Here is a 17,956-nt window from a genome sequence, read left to right as displayed (position 1 = left end):
TAAAACTATGGAGTGTTTCTTCTACTATACGGTTTGTGGAATTTAAGTTATGAATATAATTTGGGCACACTATAGGAAAGCCATTTGGGTATATAAAAGTTAACTGCACTGTATATTTTTATTATAGTGGTTGGTTTACAGTGGGCCTGATCCAGCTCTAAATGCGAGCAAATATAGTACTGAACAGGGATATTATTCTTCCAAATAACCATTACACTGATGCTTGGAACCGTATGTGCTTTGCCCCTGGGCAGCACTAATGCTGCTCATGAAGAGATAAGAATGCTGAATGTTTTAGTTAGTCCCATGTTTATACTATAAGTATGCATGGCCCCAGTTCCTAGGGCAGTTCTATGATGACCTTGCCCGCTGCTCTGAGCCAGATGTGTAAAGCAATCTAGTCTTTTTCTTTAACAGGCTGTACTGCTGAGCCCGTCCTAAGACAAGCCTGACTGCTACACTAAAGAAGTTTAGTCTGGCAGTTGGTTTGGGGCAGTTAGCAGAAGTGGCGTACTGCAGGTCTTCATGCATATGTCCCATACAGGATCTCAAATTGGACCTAAACCATAGCTGTGAGAATTCAGTGTCTAGGAAGCAATGTTAAAGTTGAGAGGACTTTGTTTTTAGAATCATAAAAATATTTGAGTCTTTACTCATGTATCCATCCCCCTTGGTCTGGATTTTCCAACTGCTTCTATTTTCCCAACATAGAGCCCCACCGTATCACCCTAACACTAAACTGAAGGAACCATAAAGGCTAAAGAAAACTGTGCCTTTTTGAAGCTCTGAGGTTGGCAGGTTCTTTTTTCAGGCTGCAATGCTTCAATTGATAGCACACAATAGTTCACCTGTGCCCTGCACATTGCAGGATTGGGAACTTAGTTCACATTTGCCAATTAATATGATGCTTATGAAAGCGAATTGCTTAAGACAGTGATGGCCAACTTGTGGCTCCGGAGCCACATGTGGCTCTTCAGAAGTTAATATGCAGCTCCTTGTATAGGCACCAACTCCAGGCCTGGAGCTACAGGCACCAACTTTCCAATGTGCCGGGGCAGGGGGGGAGTCCTCACTGCTCAACCCCTGGCTCTGCCACAGGCCCTGCACCCACTCCACTCCTTCCTGCCCCCTCCCCTCAGCCTGCCATGCCCTCGCTCCTCCCCCCCCTCCTCCCCAGAACTTCCTGTATGCCACAAAACAGATACTATGCTGATGGATACCTACAGATAGATATTTTCTGGTATTCTGGTATTCCCAAGAGAAGCAACGATCCAGGAAGGCAGATGGAGAATTGGAAAAACGGAAGTGTTACAGAATTGATACAGTGGTGGGAGGAAGCTTACCTTGTCTGTACCTGTATGATACTTGTCTTAAGCCAGGGGTGGCCAACCTGAGCCTGAGAAAGAGCCAGAATTTACCAATGTACATTGCCAAAGAGAGACAGTAATATGTCAGCAGCCCTACATCAGCTCCCCACTCTGCTCCAGAATCTCCCACCCACTGGTGCCTCCCCATCCCTCCCCAGCCACTCCCAGTCCCTATTCAAGCCCAAATTAATGGTGTTAAATTTGCAAATGAATATCAAAGAGAAACAGCAGAACTAAAATTCATTTGCAAATTTAACACCATTAATTTGGGCTTGAATAGGAACTGGGAGCGGCTGGCTCATTACAAAAGCAACATTGCCTCTCCTCATCTATTATTGGGAACAGACTACATCCACCCTGATCGAATTGGCCCTGTCAACACTGGTTCTCCACGTGTGAGGTAACTCCCTTCTCTTCAGTGTCATTATATAATGCCTGCATCTGTAACTTTCACTCCATGCATCTGAAGAAGTGGGTTTTTAACCCAAATAAATCAGTTAGTCTTAAGGTGCCACCAGACTCCTTGTTGTTTTTGTGGATACAGACTAATAGAGCTACCCGATACTTAAAAAGGTGTGTACTTAGAGTGGGGTCAGTGTACTTAAAGGAGTAATGTGCATCTCTCTCTCTCACACGCAGGGTGTGTGTCTCTGTCTGTATTCCATGCTGTCTGCCGTGCTGCCTTGTAGAGTGTGAGGCTACATTAACAACAATAAGTTAACCCTTGAGGGCTCAGCTGATTGCTAGTTCATCATTTAGCAGTAAGGCATTCCCTGGGAAATATCCCACCCTCTTCCACCCTCTGACTTCACCACCTCAACCAAGCCTCACAAACATGTTATTATATGTGTGTGTATATAACTTATTTTGTTTTGTGAAAACATTATATTTCCTAACCCCCCCATTTATTAATTTTTATTAGGAATTTATATTATTTTAATTAAACAACATAGTTTTGCTTAAGTCGCATTTATTTTATTTAAGATTTAGTTTATTGTTTATATGTTGTTGTATGTATTATACATTGTAGTTGTTGTCACATGACTAAAAATTTAAGTGAAGACCTACCTTTATTTTTCACACATCAATGTTTTTATATACACTTGATTCTATATGTTCTGATCTGGGATTGATACACAGTGACTTGGGATTCCTCTTTTCAGGAGTGGAGTGAGTTGCACTACAAAGGCTGGCTTGGCTTTAGCATAATTAGCTGAGTATTCTGTCTGTGATGATGACTGATCTCTTCTCTGTGATTGAGATCACCTTTGACCGCCACATCCAATCAATTCCAAAATTTCAAAAAGGAAATCAAAATCAAATCAAATTCAAATCAAATTTTCAAGAGAAGAAAAAGGAGAAGAGAAGGGAAAATGGAATGGAAAGAAAATGGAGGCCCTGCCAGCACTCACAGCCTCTAGCAACCTCTAGCATGTTGGGGGGAGCATTATTAGCCTGCTAAGAGCATTAGCCTTAAGTTTGAGGTTTGAGAGGCCATTTTTGAGGGATTTAGGGAGGGTGGTGGGCTGGGCTGGTGTGGCTCCTCCTTCCCCTCAGAGACAGGCCCTGGACAGGGGAAGCGGCGGGGGGCAGAGCCAGGCGGCCAGCCTCAGAGGGTCAGACGGCGACAAAAAGGATGGGCCGCCAGCCCCCCCCAGCCAGCCAGTGCCCCCAGCCAGCACACCAGCCTGAGGAGCTGAGGGAGGATGGAGAGCAGGCGGCAGCCTGGCCTGGCAGCTGCTGAGGAGCCTAGGCCCTACTGCCCTGCCTGCTACCCACCTCTGGAGCTTCCCCCGACCAGGAGCCAGGAGGAGCCAGTAACCCCGTGCTGCTACCTGAGGACCTCCCCACCCCCACCCCAGGCAGGATTTCCGCCGGGAACTACCCGATCTACCCTTCCCCAGGAACCCAAGGAACCACCCCACCCAGGCCCAGGACCAGCCACCAGTGGGGACCACCCAGACCAGGGGGTGGGGGGAGGCCTGGGGGGGGGGGGATGCCTCAGTCAGGCTGCTGACCAGATGTCAGGCTGCTGCTGTGTGTGGTCAGCCCATGGATCCCCACGGTCCGGTCCCGTAACGACCCCGGCCCCTGGGGCCGGGCCTGGGGGGTGGGTGGTGTGGGTGGCCTGTGTCCCCCACCCACCCCCCACCTGGTGGCCCCTATCCCCCAGACTGCTCAGCCCTCCAGCCTGCCTGGGCCTGAGCTGAGAGCTACTTGCAGCCCAGCCCCAGCCCCTGCACCTGGCTGGGCCTTTTTTCCAGACTGGTACTATTTTGCAGCTCAGCTTGCAGCAAAAGGCCTGAGCCCTGAGCCAACTCTCTCTGTTGTCTTTGCCTTGCTTGAAAGGACAGGGGAGGGTCCCGTGAGGACAGCGCGGCGGGTGGCTCCCCTCTCCTCCTCAGAGAGTGCCCCGGACCCCCACCAGTTACAGGGACCTGGGGCAAAAATCTGTCTGGGGATTGGTCCTGCTTTGAGCAGGGGGTTGGACTAGATGACCTCCTGAGGTCCCTTCCAACCCTGATATTCTATGATTCTATGAAATGGTCTATAGATAAAAAGTGGTTGATAGCATCCACAAGCTCCATAACAATGTCTCAATAGGTGCTGAGATGATCACATACAGCAGGGGCTCCTTGCATACCTCCATTTCTCTCCCATACCCCCACCCTCTGTGGGCCACCTCCCATAGTTCAGGGATTCCCTGAAACTCACCCCAATCTCCTCCTTCCCAGGAGCTGTGTGGCCCCCAACCTCCCTCTCATACCAGGGTCCCCCATTCTCCCCCCATACTAGCAGCTCTGTAAGCACCTCCATTCCCATTTTGCCCATCCCTCCATGGCATGGGCTCTGTGCTCCATTCCCACCCTCTCCATACCAGGGTTCTCCCAATCTTCCCCAACCCATGGCAGGGGTTCTGTGTAAACCCTCATCTCCCCTTTTCCCCCCAAGGCCCTGCCTCCCCTTCCCTTCCCAGGCTAGAGACTGACTGTTCCCCTTCCTCTCTCCCCAAATACCAGGATCCTCCAATTTCCCCCATGGCACAAGCTCTGTCTGTCCTCCTATTTCCCCCTCCCATACCAAAATTCAACCAATCCCACCAGGGGTTCTGTGTGCCCCCCATTCTCTGCTCCGCCCATTCCAATGTCCTCCATTCTCCCCTCATAGCAGGTTCTGTGTGCCCTCAATTTCCCCCATGCAAGGGGCTATGGGTACCCACCTTCCCCCTGGTACCAGGGAGTCTCAGTCTCCGCTTTACTATTGAAAAGAAGAGAATTATCGGACAAAGAGGAACGCAATTTGTTGGGGAAGAGTCAGCCTGGCTTTTGTAAAGGGAAATCATGCCACACCAAGTCTATTAGAATACTTTGGGGATGTCAACAAGCATGTGGCTAAGGGTGATCCTGTTGATATAGTGTACCTGGACTTACAGAAAGCCTTTGACACCAAAGGCTCATAAGCAAAGTAAGAGGGAAAGTCCTTTCATACATCAGTAACTAATTAAAATATAGGAAACAAAGTGCAGGAATAAATGGTCAGTTTTCACAATGGGGAGAAGTAAATAGTGGGGGTCCCTCACAGATCTGTACTGGGACCATTGCTGTTCAACATATCCATAAATGATATGGAAAAGGGGGTGAATAGTGAGGTGGCAAAGTTTGCAGAGGATATAAATTACTCAAGGTAAACTGGGACTACTTACTTTAGAAAAGAGACTAGTAAGGGGGAGGTGGGGTATATGATGAAGATCCATAAAATCATAATCATGAATGATATGAAGAATGTGAATAGGGAAGTGTTATTGACCCCTTCTTAATATGAACCAGGGGGGGGTCACCTAATGAAGTTAAAGGCAGCAGGTTTTAAACAAACCTCAGGAAGTACTTTTTCACACAACACAGTCGACCTGTGGAACCTGTTGCCAGGGGATGTTGTGAAGGCTAAAAGCATAATGGGGTTGAAAAAAAGAATGAGATAAATTTGTGAAAGATAGGCCCATCAATGGCCATTAGCTACCTTGATCAGGGATGTAATCCCATGCTCAGGGTATCCCTAAGCCTCCAACTGACAGAATCATCTGTCACTGGCCCTGTCAGAAGACAAGGTACTGGGCTAGAGTGACCATTAGGCTGATGCAGCATGTTCTCCCTGCAGCATAGATGTTCTGCTTACCCTATTCCTTTTTCCTCCCATACCAGGCTGGGGATTATCCCCTTACATTTCAGGGGCTATGTGCATTCCCCCTTCCTTCCATTCTCCTCCCTCCTCCCCTCCCCCATTATTCTTTTTCTGGCTGGGAGAAATGTCAACATATTAAGGTATCGGGAAGATAAGCAGAGGAAGCAGGAGTATTGTTCTGCATTAAGGTATTAATGGGTGCAATCAGTTCTTTGATTATAGACAATTGCAGAGGTGCTAGAGGCCATACTAAAGCACTGGCAGGCGCTCCATTTGTCCCGCATTTTCTCCTTTTGGTTTTCCAATTTTCCCCCAAAGTCAATAGGGTTCTGAGTGTTGATCCCTAGAACATCCCCTGAGATTTTGGGGTTGATACATGTGACATTCAAGAGTTATCCTGTTACATTCAGAGAAATGCTGTCTAGTTGAGTGTAAGGCCTTCACAAGCTCTACTTAGGGTTGCCAACTTTCTAATCCCACAAAACTGAACATCCTAGCCCTGCCCCTTCCCTGAGGCCTGGCTCCCTACATTCCCCCTTCCTCAGTGGCTCGCTCTCCTCCACCCTCACTCACTTTCACTGGGCTGGGGCAGGGGATTGGGATGTGGGAGGGGTGAGGGCTCCATCTGGGGGTGCGAGCTCTGGGGTGGGACTGGGGATGAGGGGTTTGGGGTACAGGAGGGGGCTTCAGGCTGGCGGATGGGGCAGAGGGGTCAGGGTGTGTGAGGGGGCTCTGGGCTGGGGCAGGGTGTTGGGGTGTAGGGGAGATGAGGGCTTCATCTGGGGGGGGTGCATGTTCTGGGTTGGGGCCAGGGATGAGGGGCTTGAGGTGCAGGAGGGGGCTCCAGGTTTGGGGGCTCAGGGCTGGGGCAGGAGTTGGGGTGCAGGCTTACCTTGGGTGGCTCCCAGTCAGCAGCAGAGCGGGGGGGCCTAAGACAGGCTTCCTGCCTGTCCTGGCAACATGGACTGCACTGCGGCCCAGAAGCAGACAGCAGGTCTGGTTCCTAGGTGGGGGGGCCAGGAGGCTCCATGTGCTGCTCTTGCCCGCAGGTACCGCCAGTGGGAGTGTAGAGCTGGTGTTCAGAACAAGAGCAGCACATGGAGCCCTGTGCGCGCCCCCACCTGGGAGCCAGACCTGATGGCCACAGGTAGGGACTAGCCTGGCTTTGTTCCACAGCACCACTGACCGGACTTTTAATGGAGCCGCCAGGGTCCCTTTTCAACCCAGTGTTACGGTTGAAAACCAGACACCAGGTCATCCTGGCTCTACTAACAATGTCCAACATCTTCTCTTAATTGAGGGTGTTTTAGTCAAAGAACAAGTTAATCTGAGAGCCTTTTTCAGAAAGTAATCAGAACAAGTGGCAGAAACTATTTTCCAGGCTTGCCAAGAATTCAGAGATAGTTTATTATTGGTTTCCTAGATTACATTTATATTGTTCTGTTTAAAAAGTGTGGTAAGCTCATAAGGTTTCTTTAAAACGGAGGTTCCCAAACTATGGGGCATGCCCTGGGGGAGGGGGGAGTGTGGTCACAACAAGGTCATCACAGGGCAGCCAACAATACAGAGCAAAGGCACTTCTGAGCCAGCTGCATGCTGCAGGCCATCACAAGCCATGCATGGGGGAACTATTAGGAGGCTGACTGAAATTTTTCCCAGGCTCAGGGTGGTAGCTTCCCTCAAGTTGAGGTCAGGCAGACAGCTGGGCAGCCTTGCACACTGCAAGGGTGCCAGATTTGGGAGAAGGAGTCACTGTAGTTGTAGCCTCCTGCTGACCGAAAGTAGCAGCACTGAGGTGGCAGGCCCTCCCTAGCAGCTGCAAGTGGTCTTTCTGGGCTCTGAAGCAGGTGAGGCAGGGACAGCTGGGCACCTGGTACCCACTCCTGACACAAGTCTACATAGGGGAGGGGATGAGAGTGAACCAGGGGTTCCCTGCCTCCACTACGCACCCAGCACTCATCCTTTTCCTGCCTCCCGAACAATTTCCCCCTGCCTCCCATTCTCCAATATTAGGTGACTGTGATGTCCTTCTGTCTTCCATTGTGGGGAGAAGGGTACAGGGGCACAGAGTGCAAAAAAAAATGCTTGAGAAACTAAAGCAGAAGTTCTATTATGTCCTGCTACTACACCTCACCAGGTTCTTGTGGGAAACCATGGTAAATGTTTTTCCCCAGTCAGTGATAGGAAAGAAAGCCCTTTCCTTATCAGTATCTCCTATAGTATTTGCATAAAAAAAGAGTATATATTGCAACATCTTCCTCTTTCATAACCTAGAAACTATATATTGCAATATGTAACCATTTTATCTTGCATATCCCCAACAGTCTTATGTTCATTACATACAGAGAAATTAGATAAATTACAATATTCTTGCTGAAGTGTTGCAACATCATTACTTTATTTCTTAGAATTCAGAATGATAAAACACAAGAACCGCAAAGCAGAGAGAAAGCAGGCTGCTCCCTGAAGAGAGGCACAACTCATACCATTTTACTGTGCGCTGGCTCTCTGTAGACTGACTGTATATGACCGAGATCACACACTTCTCTATAGAGCCCTCTAGCCAGCAAGCAGGACCAGGAAACTCCTTAATATTACAAGCTATCACTTCAAGTGAAACAATTTACAATACACCATATAAAAACAATATGATGTAAATTTTTAACAGGGGAGGCAATTAACCACTTAAAGAACTTACCAAGGGTTATGGTGATTCTCCATCACTGACAACTTTTAATTCAAGGTTAGATTTTTTTTTTTTTCTAAAAGCTATAGTCTAGTTCAAATAGGAATTAATTCAGAAGACTCCTATGGCCTGTGTTATACAGGAGATCAGAGTAGATGATCACAGTGGTCCTTTCTGCCCTTAGAATCTATGAATAAGGCAGTGAAGTAATTCAGTGTGGTACCCCTGAGGCATATTAAACACTTGGAATCTTTTTTATTAATATATAAATAAAGGTTTGTACTTTCCCCTCTTCAATAAAACTGACCTTTAGTAGAACCTTCCATCCCTCCCGTGAGTGTCTGCTGGCATTCTAAAGCCATTAATGCAGCACCATATTTCCTGTGTTTTCATAGAAGGCTGGAGACCTGAACAATCAGGATTATAATTTTACACTTTTGTTTGTTTTACCACTTGTGTGATAATGTGATTTAAACAGTAAATGTCAATTTGTTCTTCAGATACACACCAATTTGTCACAGAGATGCTTAATTTTTGTTCCCTGCTTTTTAAAGGTTTGTATAACTATTCCCCACAAACTGCACAGGAAACATGAACAAAACTGAAAGTCCTAATCCTGTGCCCTTTTTAAGCTTTTTCTATGGCACTTATCACCTCACATAATTTTTTGAAGGAAGAGTCAACATGGTTTTGGTAAAGGGAAATCATGCCTCACGAACCTACTAGAATTCTTAGAGGGAGTCAACAAACATGTGGACAAGGGGGATCCAGTGGATATAGCGTACTTAGATTTTCAGAAAGCCTTTAACAAGGCCCCTCACTGAATGCTCATAAGCAAAGTAAGCAGTCATGGGATATGAGGGAAAGTACTCTCATGGATCAGTAACTGGTTAAAAAATAGGAAACAAATGGTAGGAATAAATGGTCAGTTCTCAGAATGGAGAGAGGTAAATAGTCGTGTCCTCCAGGGGTCTGTACCAGGACCAGTACTGTTCAACATATTCATAAATGATCTGGAAAATGGGTAAACAGCGAGGTGGCAAAATTTGCAGACAATAAAAAAGTAGTCAATGGCTATTAGCCAGGATGGACAGGGATGCAAAACCATGCTTTGAAGTGCCCTTAGCATCTGTTTGCCAGAAGCTGGGAATGGGCGACAGGAAATGGATCACTTGATAACCACCTGTTATGTTCATTCCCTCTGGGGCACCTGCACTGGCCACTGTTGGCAGACAGGATACTGGGCTTTTGTGGACCTTTGGTCTGACTCAATATGGCCATTCTTATAAATGAATTAATTTATGGTCAACACTGCTGTGAGCTCAGCATTGTTATCCCCACTATTCTCCACAGTCATATGGGAGCTAGTACCTTCTCCTTCCAAGGCTCTGGCTCAGGAGAGATGCTAATTATCTCAGAGTGAAATATAGAACATCCACTGAGTAGGTTTCAGTGGAACCTATTTATAGTTTAAGAAAAACTCTGTGCTATAAATAAAAGGAAAGCCCACTGAAATGTACTGAAGCAATTTTAATTTCATCATTTGTTTCATTATATTGAATCTGGTAAGTACAAAATGGGCTCCATTCTCTCTGCACCACCTTTTCATATTCATTTCAGTTCTAATTATCCTTAGTGGGTTTTTTTATGTTGCCCAAAATGTGCTAGGCTTTTCTAAAGACAAAAGATAACTCTGCCCTAGAAAGTGAAAATATGAGCATTGTTATTCTTTAGCATTGTAATCTAAAGGTACTTATATGGCCCCCCATAAACATAGTATCTGAGCACTGCACAATCTTTAATGTATCTATCCTCACAATGCACATATGAAGTACTATTATCTCCACTTTGGATATGGGGAATGGAGGCACAGACCCCCAGAGGTATTTAGGTACCTAACTCCCATTGAAATCAGTGGGAGTTAGGCACCTGGATACATCTGAGCATGTGGGCCAGAAAGATTAAAGTCCAGATCCTCAACGATATTTAAGAAACTAAATACCTTTGAAGATGTGGGCCAAGGTGATTGCCTGGGCTCACATAGTAAGTCTATAGCAGAGCAGGGAATTGAACACTTGTGTCCCAAGTCCTACACCACCATCCTATCCCCTAGACCACCCTTTCTCTTTGGTTCTCAAGGCTTCCACAAGTTTGCTTCTTTGGATTTCTGCTTATTCAGCCTTTGTATTATTTTGACACCCAAGCATCCTTTTCATGGACCATGTTTGAATCCCTGAGAATAGGTGTATGCTTAAAATGAGTGGCCTCTCAATCTTTAAGCATGTGAATAGTCCCATTGACTTCAATGACACTATTTGAACACTTAACTATGTGAGTAAAGTGCTTTGCTGAATTGGGACCTTGGGATAAGTCTCAGCTTCCACTAAAGTAAATGAAAAATCTTTCCACTGATGTCAGTGAGAGCTAATCACATCCTAAATGAACAGAACTTATTGCATAATATGGTTAGATATAGGTTGGTTAGGGAACTTTATTTTGTATTATGGCAGTGATTCTCAAACTTTTGTACTATAACCCCTTTCACATAGCAAGCCTCTGAGTGTAACCCCCCTTATCAGTTAAAAACACTTTTTAATATATTTAACACCATTACAAATGCTGGATGCAAAGCAGGGTCTGGGGTGGGGGCTGACAGCTTGCGACCCCTCCATGTAATAACCTCACAACCCCTCAGGGGTCCCAACCCCCAGTTTGAGAACCCCTGAATTATGGTCATGCCTAGAGGCCCCAGTCAGGGTCAGGGCCCTGTTATGCCAAGTACTATATAGACATGCAATAAAAAGATGGTCCCTGTCCCTTTTTTAAATGGGAAATCACTTAAGGAAAGTCATAAGCTGTAACATGAATATTTGGTTATGTTTGTATTCTGTTGTGTAGTGCTGAATATATATTTGGGGCAATGCACTGAAATATATTAAGGGAAGTGGAACAGACTAACTGCGTGAGAAGGCACTGTAACAGGTATGTTTAATCACATCCCTATTACATCTAGAAAAATGGTTAGAAGTGATCATTCCATAAACTTTCAGTATTTTGAGTCCAGTGAACGGGCACTGGTCACTATTTGTGTTCTTTTTATGTTTTAAATGTTTCTCCTAGTCAATGCTATTAATTACTATTGTTATAGTGCCCACCATTGTGTAAGGTGCTTCACAGAAAACACATGGATCAGTCCCTGCAATTATGCAATAAGTTCTGTTCATTTAGAGTGTGATTAGCTTTTCAATTAGATTTTCATTTACTTTAGTGGAACCTGGGACATATCCAAAGGCCCCAATCCAGCAAAGCACTTTACTCACATACTTAAATGTCTAAGCAGTGCCATTGAAGTCAATGGGACTATTCATGTACTTAAAGTTAAGAATGTGCTTAACTGTTTTGCTAGGTCAGGGCTATTTTTGACAAGTCTACCTCTGCATAATGTTCAGAGGAGGAGACTAAAAGTAGTTCAGGAATTAGAATAATGATTAGTAAGCAATCATATGCCATGACCCACTTTAATTAAAACTGGTTACTTACCTCTCTTAAGTGAAGATTTATTGGTGATGCTAATTCTTAGTTTTATTTTAAAAACTTGGTAGGAACTGTAGTAAGAGACCCAGTTCAGTCTCATCAATTCTTTAAATACTAAGGACAAAAATTTCATAAGAGGACACTGCTTTTGTGTGCCTCAGTTTCTGGAAGCCTTGATCCTGATTTTTCCAGGAGTGCTGGGCACTCAACTCCCTTTGACTTCAACTGCAGTGGTAAGCACTGGTCAGGATTCCAGAACAATCAGGCTCCAGGTGCCACTAGTCCCAATCTATTAGACAATTGCAAGCAGTTTGGTTTACTCTGGATAATTTTCCTTATATTCTGGATTATAATACCATCAAGACACTGCTGCAAAGACAGGCATGTCTTCAAGAGTTTTTCCTCACTGGAAAACAGTTTGTCCTCATTGAAAACAAGTTTTTCATCTCTACAGATTAATTAAAGTGAATTATACAGAAAATGACAAGAAGGACCCGTTTACTTTAAAGCTTTCATAAGTAAGTTCAAATAAGGTCAAGATACATACTGCAGAGACAGTCTGTAATATTGCTTTTGAAAGAAATATCCCTAGACAGAGGACTGTACCCAATGGCTACTTTTAAGAAGCCACTTACAGATAATGTGTGTTCAAATGAACAAGGAACTTTACAGAAAGCATGAACATGAGCTTAGTAGAGTTAATAACTAGCTTTACATTTATTATCCCAATAATGACTGGAAAGTGTACAATCACACACAAAAATAAAGAAAAAAACTGAGCTGCCATATCTTAGGCTGCAGTTCCCAGAAGCTAAAACCCCTGACAGTTCTTTTTAATGAAGTTTTTATATTACTGATCCACATCACTGTAGAATTTATGGACTCATTTCTATGGGGGACTATAATTGCATCAAAGCATTTGAAGGACAAACACCAAAGAGCTAATGGAATTATTGAGGAAGGCCCTAGAAAGTGTAGTAAGGAATAAGGGGATAAAATTAAAGAGGAACATTTAGATCAGATATCAGGAAAAGTCCTATCAGACTATGGAATGATCTCTGAAGGGAAGTAAATAAAAACCCAATCTCCAAGGTCAGCTGGGACTGAACTGACCAAACTAGTAGGGAACATACTGTATAAAACAAGCCAGCATTGGTAGTGGTGTGAATAAGATGACTTAACAAGTCTTTTTCATCTGTAAGATAGAACAGTCCTCTTCAACTAGCCAGCCAGTTAGGTATTCAGTGTAGCCAATCTAGTCTCATATCACAAGGGGTGTACCTCTAATTTTAGATGGCTTGTCAACCTCTTTTTCATGTCTGGTAAAATATAAATTGCAGGTCTGTTAAATACATAGAGGGCTACCTTCAAACTAAAAGGCCAGATTCTCATCTAGTGTAAATTCACATAGCTCCACTTACCTCAAATCTGAATCGGCTTTTAGAAATCAATGGAGCTATTCCCATTTACACTAGTGGAGGATCTGCATCAACACTTGTGAGCAGAAATGTGGTAAAAAACTAAGGCAGAGGAAAGAAGTAGGTCTATTGTCACCAGAAAGTTTTATTTCTACTAAATGCTGTCTCAAAGACTGGCCTTCATCCAACTCTCTCTCTCTCTCGCTCGCTCTAGTCTCGCCATCAGCAGAGAATGTTTGTTATAACTAGCTCCAGGAAGACCACTTTTCACTCCAATTTGTGATTAAAAGATTGGGGGTATGTCTACACTGTAATAAAAAAACCCTGCAATTTTATAGCCCCGTAGCCCAACCCCTGAAAAACCAAGTCAGATCTGTCCATGCTGCAGGTCTTTTATTGCAGTGTAGATGTACTCCAAGAGGCCAGGAACCTGCTCCTGGGCTCCTGCCAAGGTGCTCAAGCCCACTCTCATTCTATTGTTGTTCCTTTGGGTACTGTTAAGTTTGGTGCCAGCTTTTCCCAGTGCTTCCTTATAGGCAATTTCTTCCTGCCACACCATATACTGAGTAAACAGCAGTTACTCACTTGTAACTGGAGTTCTTGGAATATATTTTTCCTCCGGATCTACTTCATGGAAGCTCCTCATCTCTACTGAGAGTGGTAATCAGTGAGGCACATGAGCACACCCATGTACACATTCAAACAGATCATGCAATACTACATACAAGTCAGCATCCCGAGCCACTCAATGACATGAAACTCCATTGAAGGATTCCAAAGAAATGGGAAAGTGAGTGTTGAAATGTAGGGGCCATATACTCAGAACTCCACTGCTGGCCAGCAAGGATTGTCTCTGCAGATCTCAACTCTTATGAGATTGGTTAGCAGTAACAACCCCAGAGGTGGGCTTAATCAAATAAAGAGTGAAGGGGTGTTCTCCCAAGAGATTTATTCCATTGGGAGAGTCAAAAACATGGATGTCAGGGCCATTTTGTGCTTACACTATACATTCCTGAAACAGTCCTTGTCTCAGACAGGTGAACAGTGTGAAGGAAAATAGATATGTGGAGAAATGACTTGCTTAAGGTTATATAGAAGATTTATGACAGATATGGGAATTAAACCCATGTCTCCTGACTCCACATCCAGTGCCCCATCCATTAGATCCTACTGCCTCTCAGGTGATAGAGAGAGAAAATAAAGCATAAGCAGAGCCATAAAGTAGGTCTGCAACACAGTTTCAAAGCTGTATATGCAACTTGTGCCCTGCAAGTAGTATTATCCATAGACAAAAAATCTAGTTGCTTTCTCAGACTATGAAATCCTGAATTTCTGAAGATGCTCTTCCCCTTATGCACTGAGCTGTAACCGCAAGACATGGGAAGAGAAAGGTATTTTGGTTGCAACTGTGAGGTTCCTCTGAGTGTGTGTGAAATGTTATCCTTTTTCAATGTTAAGTAATCTCAAATCCCTAACTGTACAGTACTTATTATATAAAGGAAGGATAAGAAACATCCCCACACAATGGTTATATTCTAGAACATGGAAATTCTAGCACTCAGCATAGAATAACCCATATGATTTATACTGTAGCATTTACTTTGGCCCAAAGAAACAGAAGTCATGGGGAGGAGAGATGGATTGTAGTTGGATTAATCTGTCTCTGAAGAGGTGCACAGAGCAGGGGAACTCAGCTAGAAGGGCACAGAAACATCCAGAAGTAGGTCCGACAGTTACTAGTCATACTCAGTAGCTGTTTCTGAAACTGCATAGAAAGGCTGCATCGTGGGCAAGGAGTGTTGCAGCCCAACAAAGCTCAGCCAACAAAAGTAGAGGGGGAGGAAGGTTATGAATAATAGTTAAAGGCATCCCTCTATTCAACAGCTGATTGACCAGGACCAAGAGATGTGTCTACAGATCCCAACATCTGTACCACTTTGGATACAGGCTACAGATTTCAGCTTCACCAGCAACTGAGGACCAGTCAACTATTAACCTATGGCTGGACCACTGCTAGCTGTGGAGATCCCCAGACTGTTAGGTTTCTGAAGTACTTGAAAGGACTGAAGTGTTGCTATTCTCCTCAAACTCTGAAGAATCCAAGTGACACACTACATACTACAGTCACGATAAAGACTGAGAAATCTCTGAAAGTAAATCAAAGGAGAATGTGTTTGTGCACACCAATGTACAGAAATATAAATATTAGGTTGGAGCCTTATATTTAAATATAACAGCTACAAAGTAGGGATGTCTGTATAAAGAATACTAGTCTATTTACCGCCTGTTTAAAAGTTATTCATCGTATTCCAATTACGGTTTACAATGTTGTGTGTATTAAATGTTTACTAAATTATATGGTACTCTTAGACTGACTGGGAACTATTAACACCTTCTTGTCAGGATTTTATATACAATAGCCCCAAGGCGGTTTAACTCTGTGTAATGCTTTCTGAGAGACCCTGTCCTGTGTCAAGCGGAGGTGCAGGAAGATGGAGTGTTTGGTGTACTTATTGACTCCGCCTCCCACTACCTCGTTATAAAAACACTTTAGAGCTAGTTTGGACACATGCACACAAGCAGCATACCCAGCCTAGTGGTACAGTGGTGTTGCACATTAAGCGGTCCTTGTAGATTAGGGTGATCAGATGTCCTGATTTTATAGGGACAGTCCTGATTTGGGGTTTTTTTTCCTTATATAGGCGCCTATTACCCGCCAACCCGTCCCAATTTTTCACACTTGCTGTCTGGTCACCCTGTTGTAGATGCCGCTGGTACACTTTAAGTAGTGCTGTTTGAAACTGTGTTATGTTAAAGCACACTAGGGAACCTTTGTGCACCAGCAGGGTCTACATCGACCAATTTATGCACAACGCATTAGTGCGCTTTAGAAATCAAAGCCCCAAAGAACACATTATCTCATCACGCAGACAAGCCCATGGTTGGGTGGATAGGGCATGGGGCTGGGAATCAAAAGGTTTAAGTTTCATCCGCACTCTGCTGCTGAGCTACCGTGTAACTTTGGGCAAGACACTTAACATTTGTGCCTCAGTTTATCCATCAGTAAAACTGGGATAATGATGCTTACATGCCTCTGTAAAGTGCTTTGAGATCTATGGATGGAGAGTCTTATGTAATTGCTAAGCATTCTTTAACTAGAAAAGAAAGGGGGAAAGTCAATCCTTTCTGTATGATGACATTAGGCCAGGTCAGAACATTGTCATCTGACCCCTATGTTTCCAATCTGATTAAGGACTCCAGCTCACATTCAGTGACAGATTAACCCCAGTTGAGGCCTTGGTTCTTAATGCTTTTACATTTTGAAGGAAGAGTTTGGATCATGATCCAGATGTGAGCTTTGCAAATCGCTATTTACATTTGGAATAGGAAGCAGGTCACTAGCAACATGAGCCTTCTCTCTAGCTTCTATTATCTGAAAGTTAAATGACTGTTGGCTGCAGAACCTATCAGCAAGAGTTCTGTGAAGCTGGCACCCCACTTCCTGCTTTAAAAAAACCCTTCATTTTGTTACTTCATAACATTTAAGCCCAAAACTCCTCCCCAGCTCTGCGTTGAACGTTGGCTAAAGCAATTTTATCTAAGAGTTTTAGGGTATTGGAGCCAAATGCATTGCTTGAAAAGTCTCTAATAGAACAAGTAGAAGGCCAAACTATGGATAAAAAGGAATAATCTCAACTTGCTGCCTGGATAAAAGGGACAATTTTTGTGGCTAATGATTTCACAAATCATTAAACATAACAGCAATCAAAGCCAATGTTTCCTGCCTATTTTAAAACATGGTCTCATAGGGTAAAATTGTAATGTTCCTTTTGAGTGGCCATTAGACTGACCATTACATGGAGGGCTAGTGCATAATTGCTCCCATAGTGTCATGCTCAAATAGAAGATGCAGCTGGTTATAGCTCCAGGGTCAGAAACCACAAGTACTTACTGTGATTGCAAAGGTCTCATCTGTGTCCAGATTACTCATTTCTTTTCCAAGAGAAAACTCCAGTTAATCAGCTTTAATAAAGCAGCACAACATTTACATTTAAAGAGACAGTGTGTTCATTGCATTCCTCTCCTCCTGCGACTGAAAAATACCTTTACTTCCAAAGTCCCAACTAGACAATAGGCCAGCTCTTCAGCTGGTGTAAATGAGCATAGCTCCACTGATGCCCTGGAGCTGCATCTATTTACAGTAGTGAGATGGTTCTGGCCTGTTACACTGCCATGTGAGGAAATTATTTTTACACCGAGTTTCTAAAAAAAGGTGGTCTTTGTTACTGTGTTTAAACAAACCTATGTGCTATCTGCACCCTGGCACAACCATTTTAGCATAAGCCTTTTAAAAATGTTTAATGTAATGAAGATCAGACCTTCTACCACACCCACATTGCATCAGCCTAATGGGCTTGGGATAGTGCTCTTTGCTGCCATGCAAAGGACCAAACATAGTATACCCAGTCCTAGACTTTCTCCCGTGCCCAGCAAAATATGAGTGTGCGATGAGGCAGGGTGTTTACCATTTGTGGCAGTTCCTCACATTGCTCCAATGCAATAATCCCAGTGCACAAAGGAGGAACCTCAATGGACTCTGAGGGAGTCATATCCCATACTTCACCAAATGCCCAGCTACCACCCCACAGAACCAGAAAAGTGGCTAAAATAGAGAACAGTAAGTCAGTTAGAAAATTAGGACATGGAACACCCATTCAAAAATACATTCCGAGCCACTTTACAGTGGAGTCCAGTCCTTGTCCCTTTATATT

Source organism: Mauremys reevesii, linkage group 3 (genome assembly GCF_016161935.1).
Source record: "Mauremys reevesii isolate NIE-2019 linkage group 3, ASM1616193v1, whole genome shotgun sequence".
NCBI lineage: Eukaryota > Metazoa > Chordata > Testudines > Geoemydidae > Mauremys > Mauremys reevesii.
This window is presented reverse-complemented; position numbering follows the sequence as displayed.